The sequence below is a fragment of the Falco biarmicus genome, chromosome 3 (assembly GCF_023638135.1).
Source record: "Falco biarmicus isolate bFalBia1 chromosome 3, bFalBia1.pri, whole genome shotgun sequence".
Classification (NCBI taxonomy): domain Eukaryota; kingdom Metazoa; phylum Chordata; class Aves; order Falconiformes; family Falconidae; genus Falco; species Falco biarmicus.
Genome location: NC_079290.1, coordinates 16451194 through 16470915, shown reverse-complemented (window position 1 = coordinate 16470915; position 19722 = coordinate 16451194). Strand labels below are relative to the sequence as shown.

Genomic DNA, 19722 nt, shown 5'->3' with positions numbered 1-19722 from the left:
ATGGATTGTCCTGTCCTTTTCCATAGAAAACCTGAAGTTTGATAAAAATGTTCGTTTATTTATTGTTTTACCTTGGCTTACTCTCTTAGCTTTTATTGTATAGCAGCTACAAAGGTATTAATTAAGAATATTGGATGTGGTCAACTTTGTGCAGACTAAGGATGTTATAAAAACAACAGCTACTGTAAAAGCCTTTAAATAGTTTTGTCAGTCTCATAAAAAAGAGGAAACTTGCTGTTTTCTAACCGGTATTTTCCTATCATGGAATAGGACTGGGGGATTTTAGAGGATGACAAATTGACTATGAGTCAGTGGGGCAACATGGTGCTAAAGGAATCTCTCTACTGGGCTGCTGTGTGGGGTGTATTTAAAAAACCAAATCAAATGTTCTCAGACACTTGATTTTCTGCTTTCCTCAGCAATGGCTGGACCACGGGGTTCAGACTGGGGCTTCATGTTATAGAAGAGGAGAAGTGACAGTCTGGAGAGGAGACCACAGCAGTTGTGGAAAATGAGACTCAGTATTATTGCAGAGGGACCCTGGCCCAACGGGAAGAGAAGTGAGCAAGTACGGCTCATGACAATTACACACAGAAATACTCAGACTGTAGCAAGGCACCTGATCGTCAGAGGTACTCTGTCTCCAGGATCCTGCTCTGTATGAGATTAGAACTGCAAAAATACGTCAAATACACAAGACCATATCAATCAGAAAACAGAGAGCCAGCTGCTTGGTTCTGTTTATTATTTTGCTTTTGCATCTGATCCCAATTGCAAGCAGATTGATACCAATTCCTACATGGCCAAATACAGTCAGAAAAGCATCCTGGGTGGTTTAAGCCCAAACTCCTTGGGGAAGAGTTAATCCGGAGGGTGCATTTTTGTTGTCTTGACTGGCAAACAGCTGATGAGGAGCCTGTGCTAGTGCTGAAAGCTCACAAAAGTATTTCAGAAGCATCTTAATTCATGGCTCATATCTCAGTTAGTGCGTCAGCAGAACTGGTTGCTCTACAGTAAATCTTTCAGCATTTGAGCCCAGCTGCCTCTGCCCTTTTCTAACAATAAAGATGAGGGTCAATTCTTCTCATTAGTCAATAAGAGCTGAATTTAAAAATAACATGCTGATGTTGCTGCACGGAAGTGTTTAAGCTGGATTAAATATGAGAGGAAAATAAATCAGGGAAGAGCAAGCTACAAAGGGAATTGCAGATTCACTTTCCAGTCTGAAAGATTTTTAGGGCAGGGACTGTCAATTATTTTGTTTGTACAACAATCTTAACTTAGATGGGGCCTCTAGCTGCTTCCACAATGTAAATTATTGATGCTGTTAGGATCTACAAAAGACATGTTCCTAGCTTTAAGCACAGGGCTAATAAAACTGAAGTCTAGAGGAATCCTGTAGCTCAAAGTTAAATATGTGCTTATGTTCTTTGGGCTTCTTGTGGCTGCTTTAGATGGTTATGTACCTGACGTGATCTTGAAATAATGAAGCTGGCTGTGCTGTGATAGAGAATATAGGTCTGAATACACACACTTGGAGGTTCCAGATAATTCTCATGACCTCCTGGAGAAACTCAACCCCGTTGACTTCGCAGGAAACCACTTGAAATAGATAGTCCTTATCCAAAGTGACAGCAGGTACACGATCCTAATAAAAGAAACATGCACCCGTTGCACATCATCCTGTCATTGCGTTACCTTGCCTGACAAAGAAAGGCGGCACGCTGTGATCTGAAGAGATCAGAGGTGACACAGTGCCCGACAAGGCATCCCGGTTGATGGAAGGGGAGTCAGGAGGTGGGGAGTGTGGGAAGGGAGCAGGTCTGGAACCACCTGGAGCTGTGCCTCAGCACTCGCTGGTTGCTTTGTGTTGGGTGGTCTGTGTCTGCACTCCCGGCGGCAGATGGGAGTTTGTGAAGTGCCAAATTGAGCCCTTACTAAGCAGGAATAATTTAAAAAAAAAAAAAGGAAAGAAAGAAAGAAAAGAAGGTTAATAATCCTCAGGCGCTGGGGCCTTTTTGGCTTGCTGTTCTTCATCCCGACCTTCAAACAACCTGCGCTATGGCAGATTGCAGGCTCTTACAGATTTGCCAGCCCTTGCCTTTTGGTAAAAACCTTGCTTTGTTTTTGGCTCAGTTTACACTCCTTTTCAGCCTCGCTCGGAGGTGGGAGTTTGCAATATATTATGCATGATGTTATTTAAACCTCCATGTTGTTTGTGGTTTCTATGAGGCTTTTTTATTTTTTTTTGGGGGGGGGCGTGTTTTGTTTTGTTTTTTTAAATCTATCACCTGTCTTTAGGAGCAAGACACTGCTGGCTATCCTCACTGCAGATGCAGTGCAAACACCTACCTGATTATGTCTGGTTGTTTGTCCTGCTTAGGGCCTCTGTTTGTGCTCTCTGGATCTTTCAAGCTCTCTGCTCTGCTTTCCCTTTCGTACACTTGCCCTTTCCCTGAGGGATAAGTTGCAGGCAGCCTGTGGGAGGCGATGCCTGTGTATTGACAGAGGAATACCCTTCAGGTTGAAGAGTGTGCATCGAAGGCATCCAGGTGCTAGAAAGGAGCTCTGAATTTTTCCTTTACTTTCCTCTTCCTGAGCAAGGGGAAACAAGCCATGTAATGCCTCTGCTTCAGCTCCTTACCTGCCCACCTGAAGTACGGAGCTGAGGAGCAAGTTTCTATTTCTTACAATGGAGTTATCACCATGTGGCTCTTTCTTGCAGGAAAAAGGTGATGCAAAAAGCCTTCGGGGAGATGCACAGCAGGAGCCCATGAGAGATCTACCTCTGATGGGGCTCCTGCACCCAGAGGTGGGCTCTGACCTCTGCAAGCAATGCTGTACTCATCCCAGTGCCTCCTGTTTCCCCTCAGCAGGAGATGATGCCTCCGAAAAAAGGGAAATTGTGCCTCAGTGAGGGGCAGCATCTCTCAGTTTTGCCAAAGGCTCAAGAGGATGTTTGGCTCTGCAGAAAGATGAGCAGTCTCAGGACATCCCGTGCAACGCACAGCCCCTGCTCCTTGGGCCTGGAAGGAGATCCTTGGCTGAGCCTGGGTGGAGGACATCTTGAACTCTGATGGTTTGGGAGATGCTGCTGAGCATGGGTGGGTCAGAGACCACCCATAGTTCTGAGGCTCCCAACTCTGAGTGCTGTCACCTGAAAAGAAGGTATTTCCCTTCTTTCAACTCCTGTCTGCTTCCTCACAGCCTTTCCTTTCAGCAAGAGTCTTTTTCTGAGGGTGAGCATACATACGTCCTCCATGGAGCCGCCATCAGAGCTGTGCTTACAGGGCACTGTGCTATGGGCAGAGCAAAACTGATGCTCAAATAGAAACTGAAAGAAGAAGAAAAGATGGAGTTGCGCAGACCAGGAAGCCTGAGGTGACTGAATGACACTTTTGCCCCTCTGCTGAATTGTGCGTGTAAGTGTGCAATGTGATTACGTTGAATCAACCCCACCTAGGGTAGAGACACTGTCATCTAGGGTAAAGGGATGCCCTTTAAACGAGGAAGACTTGGGATCTGAGCTAGCCTGTGTGCTCCTCAAAAAGCTGCTGGAGAAATCAAGGACATGCTTGCAAAAGGCATACTGCTACACCTTCATGGCTTTTCCATTCCCAAGCTCCATATGCTGCGGTGGAGATTGCCTCCCCCGTACAGAAAACCTTCATGCTCTAGTGTGCTGAATAGCTACAGTTTCTGCTGTAAGGCCATCACTCACCACTTGTCTGGGCGCTGTGTAAAACTTGCCACATTTCAACCCTGGAAATCAGGTTTGGTTCATCAGTTTTTTGGCAAATCACTGGCTGGGTAACTTCTTGGCTGCACTGGGATGACTTCTGAGCTCACAGGACCTGATCAATTTAAGATGAAGAACCAAAGAAATTTAAGGTTCAGACTGTAGGGTGTTTTTTCTGATTTTAGGGGTACCCATTTCTTGCTTCCCTAGAACAAACTTGGGGTCTGACCCTCCTTTTGTGATGCTGCGGTGGCCCAGGCAAGGGTTAACATCTCAAAGTCACCCACCCTTCTGCCCACCCTGCAACAGGCTTAGCTTGCCCTTCCATTGTTTGGACTAAACCTTCCCAGATTTACTTACTTCCTTTTGATGTCTGGCAATGTTTGTTTATTAGCGCCAGTGGCCTGTGTTAACTCTGAGTAAGTCTTTGACTAAATCCCATTCTCTGCTTTTCCTCCTCCCTTCACGGGCTTGTGCAGTGATAAACTTCAGTGCTGGCTTTCAAACCCAGTGAGGTCAAACATGAACTTCTTTTACACCTGCCTGCTTTCCCAGCTAATGGACTCTGGTGGCTGCGGAGAGAGGAGCCCTTTTATGGCAAAGAGAAGGCTGCAAAGGTTGATTTCATTTCTGGGTCGTATGTTCAAGAAGTGGGGTTTTCACTCTTGAAAAAGAGGAAAGGATATTTTAGTGAATTCCCAGCTGTCCTGAGGTCATCTGCTTAACCACAGCAGGAAAATAGTAACAGAACAGGTATATAGCTAGTAAGTCACACAGTGTTATATAGTCTGCCAAGCAGTATATTATTCCCTTTTCTTTCACGGTGTTTTAAGTACCATTTTGGGACTCAGAGTTTAGTCAGCTTCGACCTAAAGTATGAATCAAGAGAAAGAAGATGAGAGCTGTTTGGGAAATGATAAGTACTTCCTATGGAAACATTTGCAACAGTTCTGTTTTTCCTTTAATCATGGGAAAGTTCCATCAAAAGAACAAAGCCTACAAAAAAAAAACCCCAAAACAACAACAACAACCCCCACACCCCCCAACCAAATACCATGTTTTTTCACATTTTTAATATTTGAAAATTTTTATTTTGCTATGGGTCTATCTCAGGGAAGGAGGAATTGAAAAATCCCCTACAACTATTTGTATCTTTTTATTTTAAGACACAAAAAAATTCCTGACTAGCTTTTGCTTGTGTGATTTAATTACAGATATAAGCCCTACTGTCAAATTCTATACAGGTTGTGTGCTCTGTGTTAATATAATTATAAAATAAGGCTACTTGATAATAATTTTAAAGTAAAGAATCTGTGTATTTTTATTACTTCATTATTTTGTCTTCTAAAATGCTCTTCATCAGCAATGATTAATTCTTGAGTCATCAGTATCGAAGAGTCCTAAAATGTCTTGTGGTTGCTTAAGTATTCTTTTTGCAGGGCTTACAAAACCATTGATTTTTAAAACTGTGTTTCAAGGGTATATAGGCGCTCCAGCTGGGGCAGTAACTGTGGTGGCAGTCTGCAGTTTTCTATGCAGTGAAAGTGTCTTTTCAAAAAAGAACTCACATTCAAACCAGAGGTGATGGACACGAAGAGGAAGGATTATAGAATATGAACTGCAGAGTGAATCCAGATTGCATTGAAAGGTTTTAAAAGCCCAGGGAAAGTTTGTGGTCATCCAGAACTGAATTTATCATGACAGTCAGAAGACATAATAACAGCCCTCCTTTTTCTCTCCATTCCTCTGGTTTTTTTCATTGTGTGTTTTGTCCAACTGTAGCATTTTGGGGAAAATCTTTTACCTCGCTTTGGCAATAAGTCTTTGATCTCTTTTGGTGCAGTGATGAAAAGACCTCTGCTGAAGGTTCCTGAGGTGGTTTAAGAAATTGTTACCCTATGCCTCTCCAGCCCTGGCAGAGCAGCTCAGGGGAGTAAATGCCTGTTTTTCTGCCCCTCCATTTCATAGCCCAGATTCCCTTCTCCATCTCAGCCCCACAGCAGGTTCTTCACCGGTGCCCCATGCCAGCTTGGAGCAGGAGATGCATCATGTGGTTGTGCCAGGAAAAGCTACCAACGGGATCCACAGGGATGCTTATGTGCCTGACTTCCACCTGTCTCCGCAAGCATCTGGGACCTGGTCACCAAGCCTGCAAACTAGACTTCTCAGGACATTTAGGCACTAGGAAGGAGAGCAGACTGCTATTTAATTTTAAAGATCAAAGTCTGACACTGTCCGTCTGTAAGCAGATATTTCTGTCTGTTTAGGAACCTTTTGGTTTCAAGAAGTCTCTGGTTTGCGCAATCACGACTTTCACCAGCCCTTTCTGCAGCCAGCCTACTGCCCAGATGTGCCCAGAAATATTCTGCAGAAGCCTGGGAACAGCTCACTGCTTACTGTGAGCCTGGGGGCACTATTTTCCAGTAAGTCAATATTTCTTAGACTGTTATGATAACCAGTGACAAAAAAACCTGTTTACATGGAAAACAGTATTGATGTAGCTAATGTAGTTGCAAATCCCAAGTGCATTTCAGCACAAATCTGCATATAGACACAGTTCTTTGTAAATGAACACCCTATTTCCATAGCAGGCTTCAGAATAGACACAGCTTTGCCTTGTCTTTAACTGGAGTTGAGTCACTGAAGGTTTTTTGCATGGACAAACCCCAAGCTCTTGTATGTTCCAAATAGCTTCCTTTAAACATTTATTTGCTTGTTGCGGTGCCGGACTGCTTGTGCCCTTTGCCTGAGCAGTCAGCAAGTTCCCTTTGAAGATGTTTACTAATTAAATTAGAACAAAGATGGAATGAATGTTAAGCACCTTCAGAAACTTGTTGCGTGCTTCAGTCCCATGACTGTACTTCACAAGCTGTCATAAAATCTATACATTTCGGAATGCACCACATAGCGATTCCTTTAATGGATTCTGGTTTTTTAAACAGGTTAAGGAAAAAAAAAGAGAAAAGGAATCTGGCTTGTTTCATAGCCTGTTTTTCACATCTGAAACTTTTACAGTAGGAAAGGTGCACAGTCTGTCAGATCTGGCAGCATGCCGAGACCCAGCACGGCGGATCTCAGCTCCAGCTGTGGCTTTAGGAAACTTACTGGCTTTGCTCCTTTTCCTTATCTGCCAAGCATAGGCTAGTACCTAGGAGCGCGAGTGTGAACCAAAACCCTAGCTACAAGCACTGCCAGCTTCAGGGGTATCCAAATTCTGAACAAACCTTATTTTTAGGATCTGGGGTAAAGTTGCTTTCTCACTCATTTGGGTGTGACGCACTCGTGCTGATCTCAATAGCTGGAGATCTTTTTAATTAAAGAACAATGATAAAAAGCCACATAAAATGAGTTGCATCAAAGCATCATCATACTACAAATGCTAATTATTATAATTATATAAGATTGCTCACGTTTATTTTCTAGGTGGGAAGGCACACCAGCTGACTGGGTTTCAGCATGTGGCTTTTTCAGCAAAATTTTGAGGAGTCATAATGTCTTGCCTCGGAGTTGTTGTCCCTTGCAAGCTGCCTAGCTGTAGTCAGTCTCTCACCTAATGCAAACATCTTAACCAATGCATGAAAATTGACACGAGAGGCTTTCTTTGAGCAAGTTCAAGTCTTAGCTAACAACACAGACTGTCTTTGGTCTTCCTGTCTCAGGGACACTGACCTCTCCCTCTTCCAGACTGACAAATGGAATACTTTCTCTGGAGAGGTAATGGAAGTGCTATTAGCGCAGTCAATGTCCAATACTTTTGCAGCATGTTGTGTAACCGTCTCTGCTCAGCCATCCCCCCAGGATTATGTCAGGATTTCAGGGTTTGGTCCCCTTCCAGGCCCTGCATCATCTGGTCCTGCTGTTAGCTCCATGCAGGAGCTGGGGTGTGGTGTGCAATAGCAGCAGCCTCCTTTTCCCCACCAAGATGCTGGTGAGGAGGCTTTCTGGGAGAGCAGATCTGGAGCTATAGCAGGTACTGTTTGGTTGCTCCAGATCAATTACCTTGGGGAGCTTTGTAAGAAAGCTGGGACGACATACAGCCCTAGGAGCGTTGCTGTGCTGAAATGGCCAAGGTGGAGAGAACCCATGACAAGCTGGAAATGGTCAGGAGACATAGGAAAGCACAAGCTGCTCAGGGCACAGGGCACAAACCCTTCTTGGTCTGACTGCTCTTTCAAAGTCTGTGACCAACATTTGTTTCACACTGACAAAAAAAAAAAGTTTTGGTGAGCAGCCCCAGCACACACCTTAAAAAGTGGGGAATGGAGTCCTTGCCTCTATATAAACAAACTTTGGGAGAGGACTAAAAACATCTTGTTAGGTCCAAACAAGTGAAACAAAGCAATTTTGAATCATTCTCAATTAAAATAATTAAAGGCTGTTAAAAATCCTGTCTGAAGATGATATGTTTTCTGAATAAAAATCCCTAAATGAAATGGTTCCAGAGTGGGGGGTGTGTGTGTGTGTGTAATTTTTTGAACTAAAGCAATTCAGTGGGTTAGCTAGAAACTTATAAAAAAGGAGTTGCCAACCCCAATTTATATTTTTTGCTGGTTAAAAAAAGATACCTCAAACCCACATTTGGTTGAAACTTTTATTTATCTTTTCTTCTGAGGCTGGTGAATGCAGAGGAATGGAGATGTACAAGACAACTAGATGGGCATCAGTTTAGTGTTAAAGTTCTTGAGTAAATGCTTATATGATCATAAGATGAGTTGGGTTGGAAGGGGTCTTCAGCGGTCTCTGGTCCAGATTCTTGCTCAAAGCAGGGGCAGCTCCAAGACTGGGCTGCTCAGGGCTTTATCCTGAGCTTTAGCCTCCATTCTAGGAGTCTAACTGTACCCTGTTCTTTCTAGATGGATGAGATTTTGGATACTCCACAAGAACCCATGAGGCTCTGAGTGCAATTGTTTTCATCTGGAAGAGCCAGGAGAGGGCTATGGATTTGCCTCACTTCTATTCTCTGTCCTCGTGGCTCAAAGTCTGACATCCTACCATATGTAAAGGTCTATCTAGCTGGGGAAGTGTAAAGTCAGGGGTTTTCCTTAGTGTTTCTGCTCAGCAACTGTTTTTCCTGTGGCAAAAGCGGTATCATACAGTTTGTCCAGAGTGGTATGGCATCACATTTTGGATCACCCAAAGCTAAGGGCAGTGATTTCAGAGGGGAAACTGAGGCAATGGGCCCATCTGATGAGACAGAGAGAGAAAAACCATTCTGGGCACAGAGCACATAGGTCTGCTACCTGGCTGTTACAGTTTTCTTTCCTGCACTGGAAATGAAGGCACACACCTAATTTTCCATAGGCTTACCTATTGTCTCCAGGACTCAAAGCTGTACATCAAGATTCCTTTCATCTTTTAAGCAGCAGATTTTCACTATGATTAAAGATGCATTTTCTTTTTCTGCCTATTGAAGGGAAAACTGATCACATATTTCCATTCTTTATTTTCCACGCTACTGCTTTAATATAACTTCCTCTTAATAAAGGCAAACCAAGAGAAAACCAGTACTGAAAAGCTCAGATAGTTCCATGTGTAGCAAAGCCAAGGAAGTTTTATTTCCTATAGATTTGTATCTTGAGGTTGAATTTTTGTGTGGTCTCTCTGGTGTCTAATGATAGCTGAATCACAGGATGATTTAGGTGGGAAGGGTCTCCTCAAGGTTTCTAACCCAGCATCATGGTCAGAGCAGGACTAACTCTGGAGTTAGATCAGGTTTTTTGGGGTCTCATTCAGCCAGGTTTGGAAATCTCCAAGGTTGGAAAGTGCCCACCCTCTCAGGGGTCTTATCCCAGCACTGAACTCCTCTGAAGGTGAAACTATTTTCTTTTGTCCAGCTGGAATAGCCCCCATTGCAAGTTGCAGATGTTTCTTCTTGTCCTTGCACCGTGCATCTCTCAAAAGGGGCTAGTTCCATTTTCCCTGTTTTCCTTCCATCAGACAGTAGAAAACAGCAACTTGATACCCCTTCCCTTAGCTTTCTTCTCTCCTGGTTGAACAAAGTCAGCTGCCCCAGCCTGTCCTTATACCTTATGAGCTTCAGTGCCCTCACCATCTTAGTGCTCTTCACTTGGATGCCTTCCAGTTTATCTACCTCTTATAATGTGGTGGTGGTCCCAAACAAGACACAATATAGGTTTTTTCTTTATGTGATTTTTATTCTTCTTCCTCACCCTCCTATTTGCATGACTTTTGTGTCTTTGAGTCTTCCATCTCTCTATCAATGTATTTATTAATTTTTTACCTGAAAGTGTGCTTTAAAGTTATTGCTGGGAAGGAAAGGCCAGCATACAGGTAGACCCAGTCTTACGCAGTGTGACTACATAAGCCTCGTATTCGTGGGAAAGAAGGCTAAAAGGAAACACCAGCAGTGATAACACATGGGTCTGACATGGAAAGAGAGGGGAAGAACTGGTGAGGGCTGGACAGATATCCTTCCAGATCAGTTGTGTCTGTAGAAGACGTTACCTTTCTGAGGTATTTGTCATGGTTTCCTGCTGGTATTTACTCACCTCTCAGACAAAATTATTTCTTCTAAAATCAGCAGGGTTAATCTATTGATTAATTGATTGCTATCTATTTATTAACCACACAGAATTGAGGCTGTTTCATGTATCCTGGTGGACTCTACATTATGCAAATGCACAAGTGCCAGTAGAGTATGAGCAGATATTTTGGTGGGTACCCTGCTTGGCACTCTCCCCTGTTTGAAGGTATTGAGCCTGCAGACCTACCCGCTAAGCTCATCTCCAGCTGACCTGAGATGGTGAAGGGAGGGAGCTGAAGACACAGCTAATTACCATGCACATAGGGTATCTAAAAGGATGTGCTTCTATGATCTTGTATCATAAGGGGTTTTGTCAGCACAAATAAGACCTATACGGGTAAAAAAATGTTTTACACCAGAAGAAGGTCAGGTCGTTTCCAGGAGCGTATTTCTGGCATAGGAAAGGGGGTGCAGATTTTATGGGCAAAACTCCTCTTTCACCCGGGTATCTTGGTGGAGTATTCTGTGCAGCTTAAAGCACAGCTGTTTGGAAATCAGTTTAGGCTGGGTACTTTCGCCAGCTTAGTTATATCTGTCACACACTGCAGCCTAGCACACCCGTACTGAGGCTTTCCAAAGGCTGCATTGTAGATACGGTCTAAACAGAACTATTATAAAAAATTTTGCACTAGCATAGCTGTATTGATTCTTGGAGGGTTAGTGATTCTGCTTTGCTTGTAAGATTACAGCTAAAGTGGCAAACCTTCCTGAGAAGTCATCTCTATTCGATGGCAGTTCATTTTCAGTTTCTCAGAGGTTATCATGAACATGGAAAACATCCAACAAATGGATTGTTCCTGCAGATGCAATGAATGCAGATTGAATCACCCTTGAGTACAGCTAAGTTTTCAGACAGCAACAGAGCATCATACCTGTGTTATATTAGTTTTGCATATTTATAAGCTAAGGAGTGTTACACATTTGACATGGCAAGTTGCTGCTCAGCTTCCAAGACAAACAGACACTTTCAGAAACTCCACAGAATACCCTTGTAGAGGATGCTGCAGGCTGAAGTTGGAAACATACATTTCGAGTAGCTAAAGCCAGGGCTTTTTCTCTTTTGAATTACTGCGTTTGGGTTTATTTTCTTTAAACCAGCTGGTTTGTCTCTTTCCTATGCCATTTCATTTCTTGTCTACGTGCAAACGTCTTTTCTTCCATCCTCCAGTCTTCATCCAATAATTAGCATTTGAAGGAGCACCCTAAGATGACAACAGATAGTGAAGTTGGCCCTTTAAAGAGTCTTCAGATAATAAAATGGTCCTGCATCAAGCTGTGGGTTTTATTTCCCACAGGCCATGCAGAAATCAGCATGAACTCTTCACATTTTCCAGTGCTTTGTACATATTTATTTCTGTTTTTTCCTTGAAATTTAGGAGATAGAGCCCTCTAAGGAAAACATCCTCTCTTCCTTTGTATGGCGTCTGATCCAAATCACAAAGCCTCTCTCTTTGCCAAAACGACTTTTTTTCTTTCCTGCCTGGTCTCACGGGCTGTCTTCCACTAAGCAACTGAGTCATCTGGTTCCTCTCTGCCTCCCAAACTTCCTTTGGTGCTGAGTATCCTTCCTTCACAAGTTCCAGTTTGTGCTTTTCTGCTTGGGGGCTTTCCCACTTTTCACCCCTTCCTTCTTTTGGACTGTCTGTATTGGGTGTCTTTTCCTGTTCACAGACTTGCTTTTCTTGCCTGCCCTTCAGAAAAATCCTGCCATAAAGAAATTACTCCTCCTCTGTTTTGTGTAACCTCTGGACAGGAGTTGACATGTGCTGAAGGCCCTGACCACTGATGGGTTTACCATACTTTGAGCATTTCAGAAAATTTTGGTGACATTTACAAACCACCACAATCAGATGTTCCAAGCTGTCTTATGAAGCTGTTTCATATGCATCTACTTACACAAACTGATAGTACAGAGTGCTCAGTGTCAAACTGAGCATCAGCAACCTAAATCCTGATGAAATCTCAATTTCAGTGGTAGCCAAGCAGCTGTTAGTTTCTCTCTGGTCATTCATCCCAGCAAGAAGAAAGTGCTGTTGATTACCTTTTTAAGATTGCATCTCTGAAAGTGTAGTAGAAATTGTTATACTCCAGTGTTATGGGTTTTCACTGTCAGTTGTTAACTAGGGGCAAATGCAGAGCCAAGTTTGAGACCGAGCAACCTCAATGGCTCAGAACAGAACCCATCTGCCCACCTGTAGGGCTGCTGCATCATCTGTGGTTGGATTGGCACCTTGACATCCCCTCATATCACATGTAAAACTATGTCTGCACTGTACACTCATGTTTTGCCACCTTCACACCCACTTACTGGAAAAAAAACCTTAAAAGTTAAGGCTGTATACTTATTACTTAGAAAAGGAGTTTTTCTGAAGCAGAAAAGAAATGGGCAAGAGCCCATGAGGTCCCCTAGCAAGCAAGGTTCAGGCCAGTCACAGTTTTAAGTACAACTCTGCCATGCAGTTGAGAAGACCTATTGTGTTAGCACGGTTTTGCCCTGTTGTTAGCTTTCAGGAGATGACTAATGTGCCTTAATTAATCCTGGTGTGAAAAACATACTTTGTAGGCAACACAGACAAGGCCAAAACTGTGAGCAAGTTACTGCAGCTTCGTGACTTGCTTTACATCAGGGAGATGTTGTCTGCATAAGGGGGCCAACACAAACTGTGCTTTTTGCTCAAAACTGATTTACTGAAAGAAATTATAACCTGACCTTAGCTCAAGAAAAAGCATCTTCATAAATAGAAAAATACCATCAAAAATTACAATTAACCAGGAAGACATGATGTATCACACAGGACAGCAATGAATATTGGTGATGCTACAGTGTGACAAAGGTACAGTGAGTTCAGATGTACTGTTCCGTATAATCTAGACATGATTTCTGGATGCAGTGTAAGTGCTGTCATGTTTGGGGTTTTTTTTGTTTGGGTTTTTTTTTTTGTTTTTTTTGTTGTTTTGGTAATCAAGTTAAATCCTGACTTAAATCAGAGCATTGGTAGCGACGGCAGATACACACTGTCACTTCCAGCCAGAAAGATCTCAAATCTCTTTGTAGACAGATATGCAAAGGTCATTTTGTCCAGAGCTGAAAACCAGCTCTCTCTGGAATAAAAATGAAGCAGGAAGTAGAAATGTGCAGAAATACCAGGCCAGGAAGTGAAGACTTCCCCTTCCAACCGAAGGGCAGAGGGACGGTTATGTGATTAAAGTATTAGCCAGAAGACTGACATAACAAAACTGCCTTTTCCAGTGTCTTTCAGACATAAACACTGCATGCAAATAAAAGTATTGGATCCAAGTTAGTGGTGAGTGAAATCTCTGCTTAGAGTTGGATATTTTGTTGATTTTACTTTGAATGTTTTGGTGCAATGGGGTGACAATGGTATAACTGACTTTGAGACCAGTACCCGGTCCAGATCGACCAAATGGGAAGTCTGAGGGTGAAAATGGTCTGCATGAGGCCCAAAATGCTACCAGTATATTGATTATGTGGTTGCATGGGGATTTTTATCCGAAGTATGCTGGTCACATATCTTGTACCTGTCCTGCAGCCACTTAGGGTGGTAGAACATGTCCCCTTTGAACACACTTGCTTTGAAAGGATGGCTGAGATGAAGGCAAGAATATTGAAAATACCTTAATTTGAGGGGAATGGCTTGACCATAGTGAGGGTCATGAAGCTAAAGCAGTCATTCCTGGGTCTGATCCTGAGCTATGGAAAGGTCACCATGCTGAATGAGGTTGCCTTGGGCTTGCTTCAGTTTGGCCCAACTTTAGTGCTTCATTTCAGGCTTGGCGTAACGGGCTGTTATGGGTATCAGCCAAAATAAAAGCCAAAACTGGGTGTGGAGTGGGGGAATTTCAGTTTGTGCAAAATTATTTGTGGATGGAGGTGAAAGAGAACAAGAAAAGCAGCTGGGATGCCATGGCACAGGCAGTGGTTTAAGAACAAAGATAGCTCTAGGGAGTAAGTTCCAAGTCAGGGAAAACAAACCCTTGATGCAGGTCAAACCAACACCTGGTTCCTCTGAAACGCTGATGCCAGATCGGTGCTCGAAGATGTTGCCAGGTAGGGTACTTGTCGCAGAGCTCTTCTACTGGGAACACAGTTTATTCTGGTAAAGGTGAAGGTGAAGCTTTGGCTGGTGATTTAGCCCTCTCCTTTCTGTCCCCTGATCATTAGCAAAATAAATTCTGCTAACAAGAATATAGTTTTAATGGAGCATCTTTCATTCTGCTGGAGTTAACACTGCTATGTCAGCCCAAATCCAGCATATTTGGGCCAGAAAAAAATAGTGGCTTTAGCCTCAGGTGACACCCGCTCATCCTCTTTACTTGCTAGAATGGTGAAGCCTCATGATTTTAATGTCAGATGTAAGATTTCAAATGAGAACAAGGGCTGGTTCCAGATCTTCCTCTCTGAAATGCATGTTTGGCTGCTGCGGGAGGAGGAGGGTTTATTGCATGCACTCTGTGAAATGGCTTCTCCCCGCTCTGGAAACAGCAAAGCTGAGTGGGTTGGAGAAGTTCATGCACGTGTGTGTGTGTCTTGCACTGGTAGGGCCTGGAGACTACACTCTTGGGTCACTTCTATGCTAAATGGTGGGAAACAGTAATGCAAACACCTTCATATTGAATCCCAGCAGGTTTCAACCCTGACTTTTGGTGGGAGAGTGGCTTTTTCTAACACAGCTTGCTCGGTCACTATTTGACTTGCCAACTAAGATGGGCAACAAGAGGTTTCTTAGGAGCTAATGAGAAGTTTAAGCTAGTGGAAATCTTTGCCTAGAGCCTCTGGTGGGTTCTGCATCAGATTTCAACTTGATTCCTTCCTGGTAATTGGTAGGTAGCTCTGTGGGTGACAGTCTGATGGTTTAGGGATGGGACCGATGTGTCCAAGACAGAGCCTAACAGCTGCTCCAAAAGACCAATCTGAGTAAGCCCACTTATGTAAACCACTCAGGAGTGATTGGGTGGTTGCAGCCACTTCTGACTTTGAGCGTGTTTTCTCAGTTGTAGTCACCATAGCCTGTTCCAGTTAGATGCAAAACCCCTGCTCCTCAGAGGAGACCTTTGTGGCTGAACTGCAAGGCTGTGTCATACTACTAGTAGAAAAGTAGTGCTTTTACTCTGCTAGAGGGAAAGGAGATGGATGGGCATTTCAGGAGGAACAGTGGTCTGCATCCTCAAAGATATTTAGGTACTTGATTCCTATTGATTTTCTCATGATCCAGGTAGCACGTAAATACCTGGAACAATTTGGCCAGAGATAAGCTGGTTTCTTTATGAAGCTGCACTGAATGTTAAACGTAGCAATGGCTCAAATGCTGAAAGGAAAACTGGAGAGCAAAAAACCCACGTGATTATTTGGGGCCATGAGAAAAGGCCCAAAGGACAGCCAAGCAAGAATTGCTCTATGAGATCTGAAGGCATTCTGTGCTGGCAGTTCATCGATGAAGGTTGCTCATTATTTGCTTATTTTGAACGTGTTGTTTGCTGAAGGCCAAAGCCTGTCAGATCTTAGGAAGGCTCTTTTTCAAGAGCTTTTGTTGCTTCAGCAAACAGGTCATGAGTCCAACCCACCCACTCCACAAACAAACATTTCTCCAAATTATCAGGGGAATGGAATTCATTTGACAGAGATGTCAGTTTTGTAGAGACAGATTGCTTAGGGTGTGGGGGTTTTATTGTGTGTGTCCAAGTCTTTGCCCTCCACTCCTCAACTTTCTCCTCATGCATCCCGTATAATGACTCTGTGTGTGTGTTCATTTTGTTCCACCTTCGAAAGCTGCTTACCTTTCTAATTATACTCGCTAAGTATTCAGTACTTGTTGGCTGTGTTCCCAGAACAAAGGCTATAGCTGAATACAAATAACTGAATTAAAATAATGTTGGCTTATAATCAGAGGAAGGCCCCGTGTTGCTTAAGGAGTTTGAGATATCACTAAGCAGAAAGGTAATTCTACCGGCTCACATGTAAATTGGATGCCTGTATCCTTTCCAAACCCACCTCCATACTCGCTTACCTGGTAAGCCTTGTAGTGGACTAAACAGAGATGGTGGCAACAGTTAAAATAGTATATTGGGGCAAGGAGGAACCGTAAGTGGGTAAGAGTATTTTCCAGAGACAGTAACGCACAGAACACCGGAGCTTGAGTAGAAGTGCTTGAAATGTTGAAATGAAAATAGGGCAGGAATTACTTATAGATGGTATCTAAAAGAGATTTTAGTGAAAACCTGCTGCAGAAATGCTGTCTTAATCTCACATTATTAAGATTATTGCATATTCAAGAAACTAGTTTGGTTCTGAGAAAGAACTGGAAAGAACAGTGGATGAGGGCAGCTTTTGGAGGAAGTCTAATAGAATCCTCTTCCAAAAGAAGGGAACACAGAACTGACATATGCAAAGAAGAAATTTCATCTCTCTGCACTGGTGATTAATTCAGAAAAAAAAAGATGAAGAAGAAAAAAAAAAGAATGGAAGACATAGCTTATTGTGGTCTTAAATTTAAATGCATCCAAATTGTCAATAGCCATGAATTAGAAAGTACTTTTGTCCAGATTTTAGCTGTTGAGTTTATTTTTGTTGGGGTTTTGTTTGGGGGGGGGGTGGGGGGGTGGGGGGAGCAGGGAGATTTGGGCTTTGTTTGTTTTGGTTTTTTTTAAATGTGGCTGTTGGAATTCAGACCTGAAGTGCAAAAACATCAAGGTTTTCTTTCTTATTTTGATGAAATTGTTGTGGAATGGAGCCATCCTAATTAACCAGAAGTTTTTATTTCTGATTTTTTTCTGCTTTGTGGTGATTTTTTTTTTTTCCCTGATAACTTTTCAATTTCCAATTTTTACCTCTGTGTTAATGTTTTCTATTTATTCATTCTTTTTCACAGTGCATCAGATAACTGTCTGCATGGACCATTAAAGCCTAGGAGGGCCACCAATAAAACTTGAGTTTGAAAGGATCCTTTAATGTGTTAAGTGCCCAAAAACTGGGAAGTTCTGCTACCCCATTGGTACAGATGCCAGCCAGATAAGGAGATGGGGACTTTAAGCTAGAAGCAAGGCTGGAACAGCGTTAACATGCTCCTGCCTGGGAGTGTGACATGGACATCCTGGGCATACCTGAAAATAGCTGTTTTATGTAGAAAGGATTTTCCAGGGAGAAAAGAAAGGAGCTGTCAGGGATGTTTCAGGCCTCAGGGGCACGGTTTTGAAGGTGCTGGATTATTGCTTTGATTTTCTAATGACCAAGTTTCCCCCCAGGGCCTGAAGCAGTAAAGGAGCCACAGCAAATGCTGTGGAAATAGCTCAAAAGAGCTCAAAAGAAATATCTATCAGCCAGTGGTCCCTCAGGCATATACCCTTCCCTCCATCCTTACTATCCTTCAGCTCTGGGGCTGTGAGGGTCAGTGGAGCTACTTGGGTTTCCTCTCTACCCGTGGAAGGCTTTGTACATACTGGGAAACCCCTCTGGGAAGATATGGTCGGCTTCCTTTTCCCTTTGAGTTCCCGGAGCAGATCAGCTGGTGGAGGTAAGGGAAGCCCTTAGGCTGTGAAGGATAATATGCAGTTCCCAGAGCCCTCAGGGCTGGTGTGAAGTGCATCTTCTAAATCCAAAATGTGTGGGCGACCCAATCTCTGCTTTCTCCATAGGGCTGTCATGGCACAGCTCTACCACAGCCTTCAGGACAGCATCAAAGCACCTTTGAGGCACCTGCTATCAGAATCAGTCAGAGATGGTTTAGGTATTCCTGATCCTCCCAGGGACTGAGCTGGATGGCCACTTGAGGTCTTGGCCAACGCTGTGTTTCAGCAGTTATCATGAGCAAGAAGATCCTGCACTGAGAAATGCTGGTCTGTGCTCCATCTAGCTGGTATGGGGGAAGAGAAACTGCACAGCAGACATCAGCTTTATTAAGCAAACTGTGCAGATGCACCAAGTCTAACCTTGTTTTCCGAGTTGCTCATTTTATCCTTCACCAGTGTGAAACATGATGTATCACTTTTCTGGCAGCATTGCCCCCCCACTCTCGCTTTGGATTCTGCTTACAAAACAAAAAAAGTGAAAAATAGGTTTTGGAATAAAAATAGTTTTAGTGAGAAAGGAAGGTTACACATGAATAAAAAAGAAAGCTGCACCTTTCCAGATATGTTATGCATGAATACAGAAATCAGAGGGGCAGTTTTCTTCTCAAACATGCAGTATAGGTTTGCGTGATAACGGAATGTGAGTTTTTACAGGTAGGTTTCACGGTGTCTTCTGTGATCCAGGCGCAATGAGTTTGGCTCATTTAAAGTTTGTATTTGATCTTTAGGAAGAAACTGTTCTGAGGCTGAGAGAAAAATAACACCTGATGGCTGTTCCCTTTGGCTGCTGTTTGCTTGGAGGCAGAGCCTCCACCACACTATGAGCACACCACCTGTTAAGCTATCCAAGAGGAAGTCCACCGGGATAAAGAAATAGGGGAAATTCTTTTACTGTGTTGTTCACTTCTTACACATTTCTTCCCCATGACAGAAACTGAAATGCTGCTTTATCTATCAATATCCAATTTTATCTATTTTTATATTTGCTTTGGAAGTACAAGAGGTTTGAGGGGTTTGTGGGGCGTGGGTTTGTTCACTGTATTTTTTTTCTTTTGAGAGGGATAAAAAGATAGAGAAGAGGCAAACCAAACCCCTTTTATAGAACATTTGGTTCACAGAGTCTTTTAGATCCTTCTTTCCCAGTTAATGGAACTATTTGATCTGATCTGGCATGATTATCTAGTCTTCAGTGATAACAGATCTAGCCCATAATGAGCTCTGTTGATCCAGAAAAAAGGAGGGTATAACAGCAGAGTAATTTAATTGTGAACAGCTCTTCAGTTAAGTAGGCAATGACATTACAAAGTCAGTGGTTGGAAGCTGAAGACAGAAAAATTATACCTCATTTCTAGTGTGATTTATCTACACACTGAGAATGAAATTAACAATCTTAACAGATTTAAGGGTGCTTTGGACCCTTGGATTCTTGGGCTGGGATCTATCTCACCCAGATTTGGGTGCCCGCAGTGCATCTACTTCTCAGGACTCTCTGTCTTGTTTCCTTTTGGTGAGGATCCAGTCAGCAGAGTTAATGAAGTTTAAGGTGTGATTCACTCAAACAAAGGCAGGCATCTAATTTAAGATTAAGTGAATTAAGCTCCCAAGCTGCATTTGCTGTATTGACCATATCTCCACCGAATGTCAAGGGACCACCAGGTGACATTACAGACACCTACATGCAGGTGGATTATTTCTGTTGCTAAAGGCTTTGACCTCAGTCTAAATGAGATGTTCTAGACCAGCTAACAATGAAAAGCCTGATGCAAAGTGAGGTTTTAGTTGTCTGTTTTGCAGGAAGTCAGAGGGGGTGATCAGGGGCGTCTTCTGGCCATAGAATTTGTGAATCACCAGTGAG

General features: G+C 43.1%; 1 long non-coding RNA gene across 1 annotated transcript in view; it reads left to right on the top strand.

Moving 5' to 3' along the window:
* Window positions 1-16939, top strand: part of LOC130145564 (uncharacterized) — a 28122-nt gene extending 11183 nt beyond the window's left edge. Inside the window, exons 2-3 of the long non-coding RNA XR_008820603.1 lie at window positions 420-6162; window positions 7163-16939. This is a non-coding gene — a long non-coding RNA (uncharacterized LOC130145564). The remainder of the gene's footprint in view (window positions 1-419; window positions 6163-7162) is intronic.
* Window positions 16940-19722: the final 2783 nt, after the last annotated feature.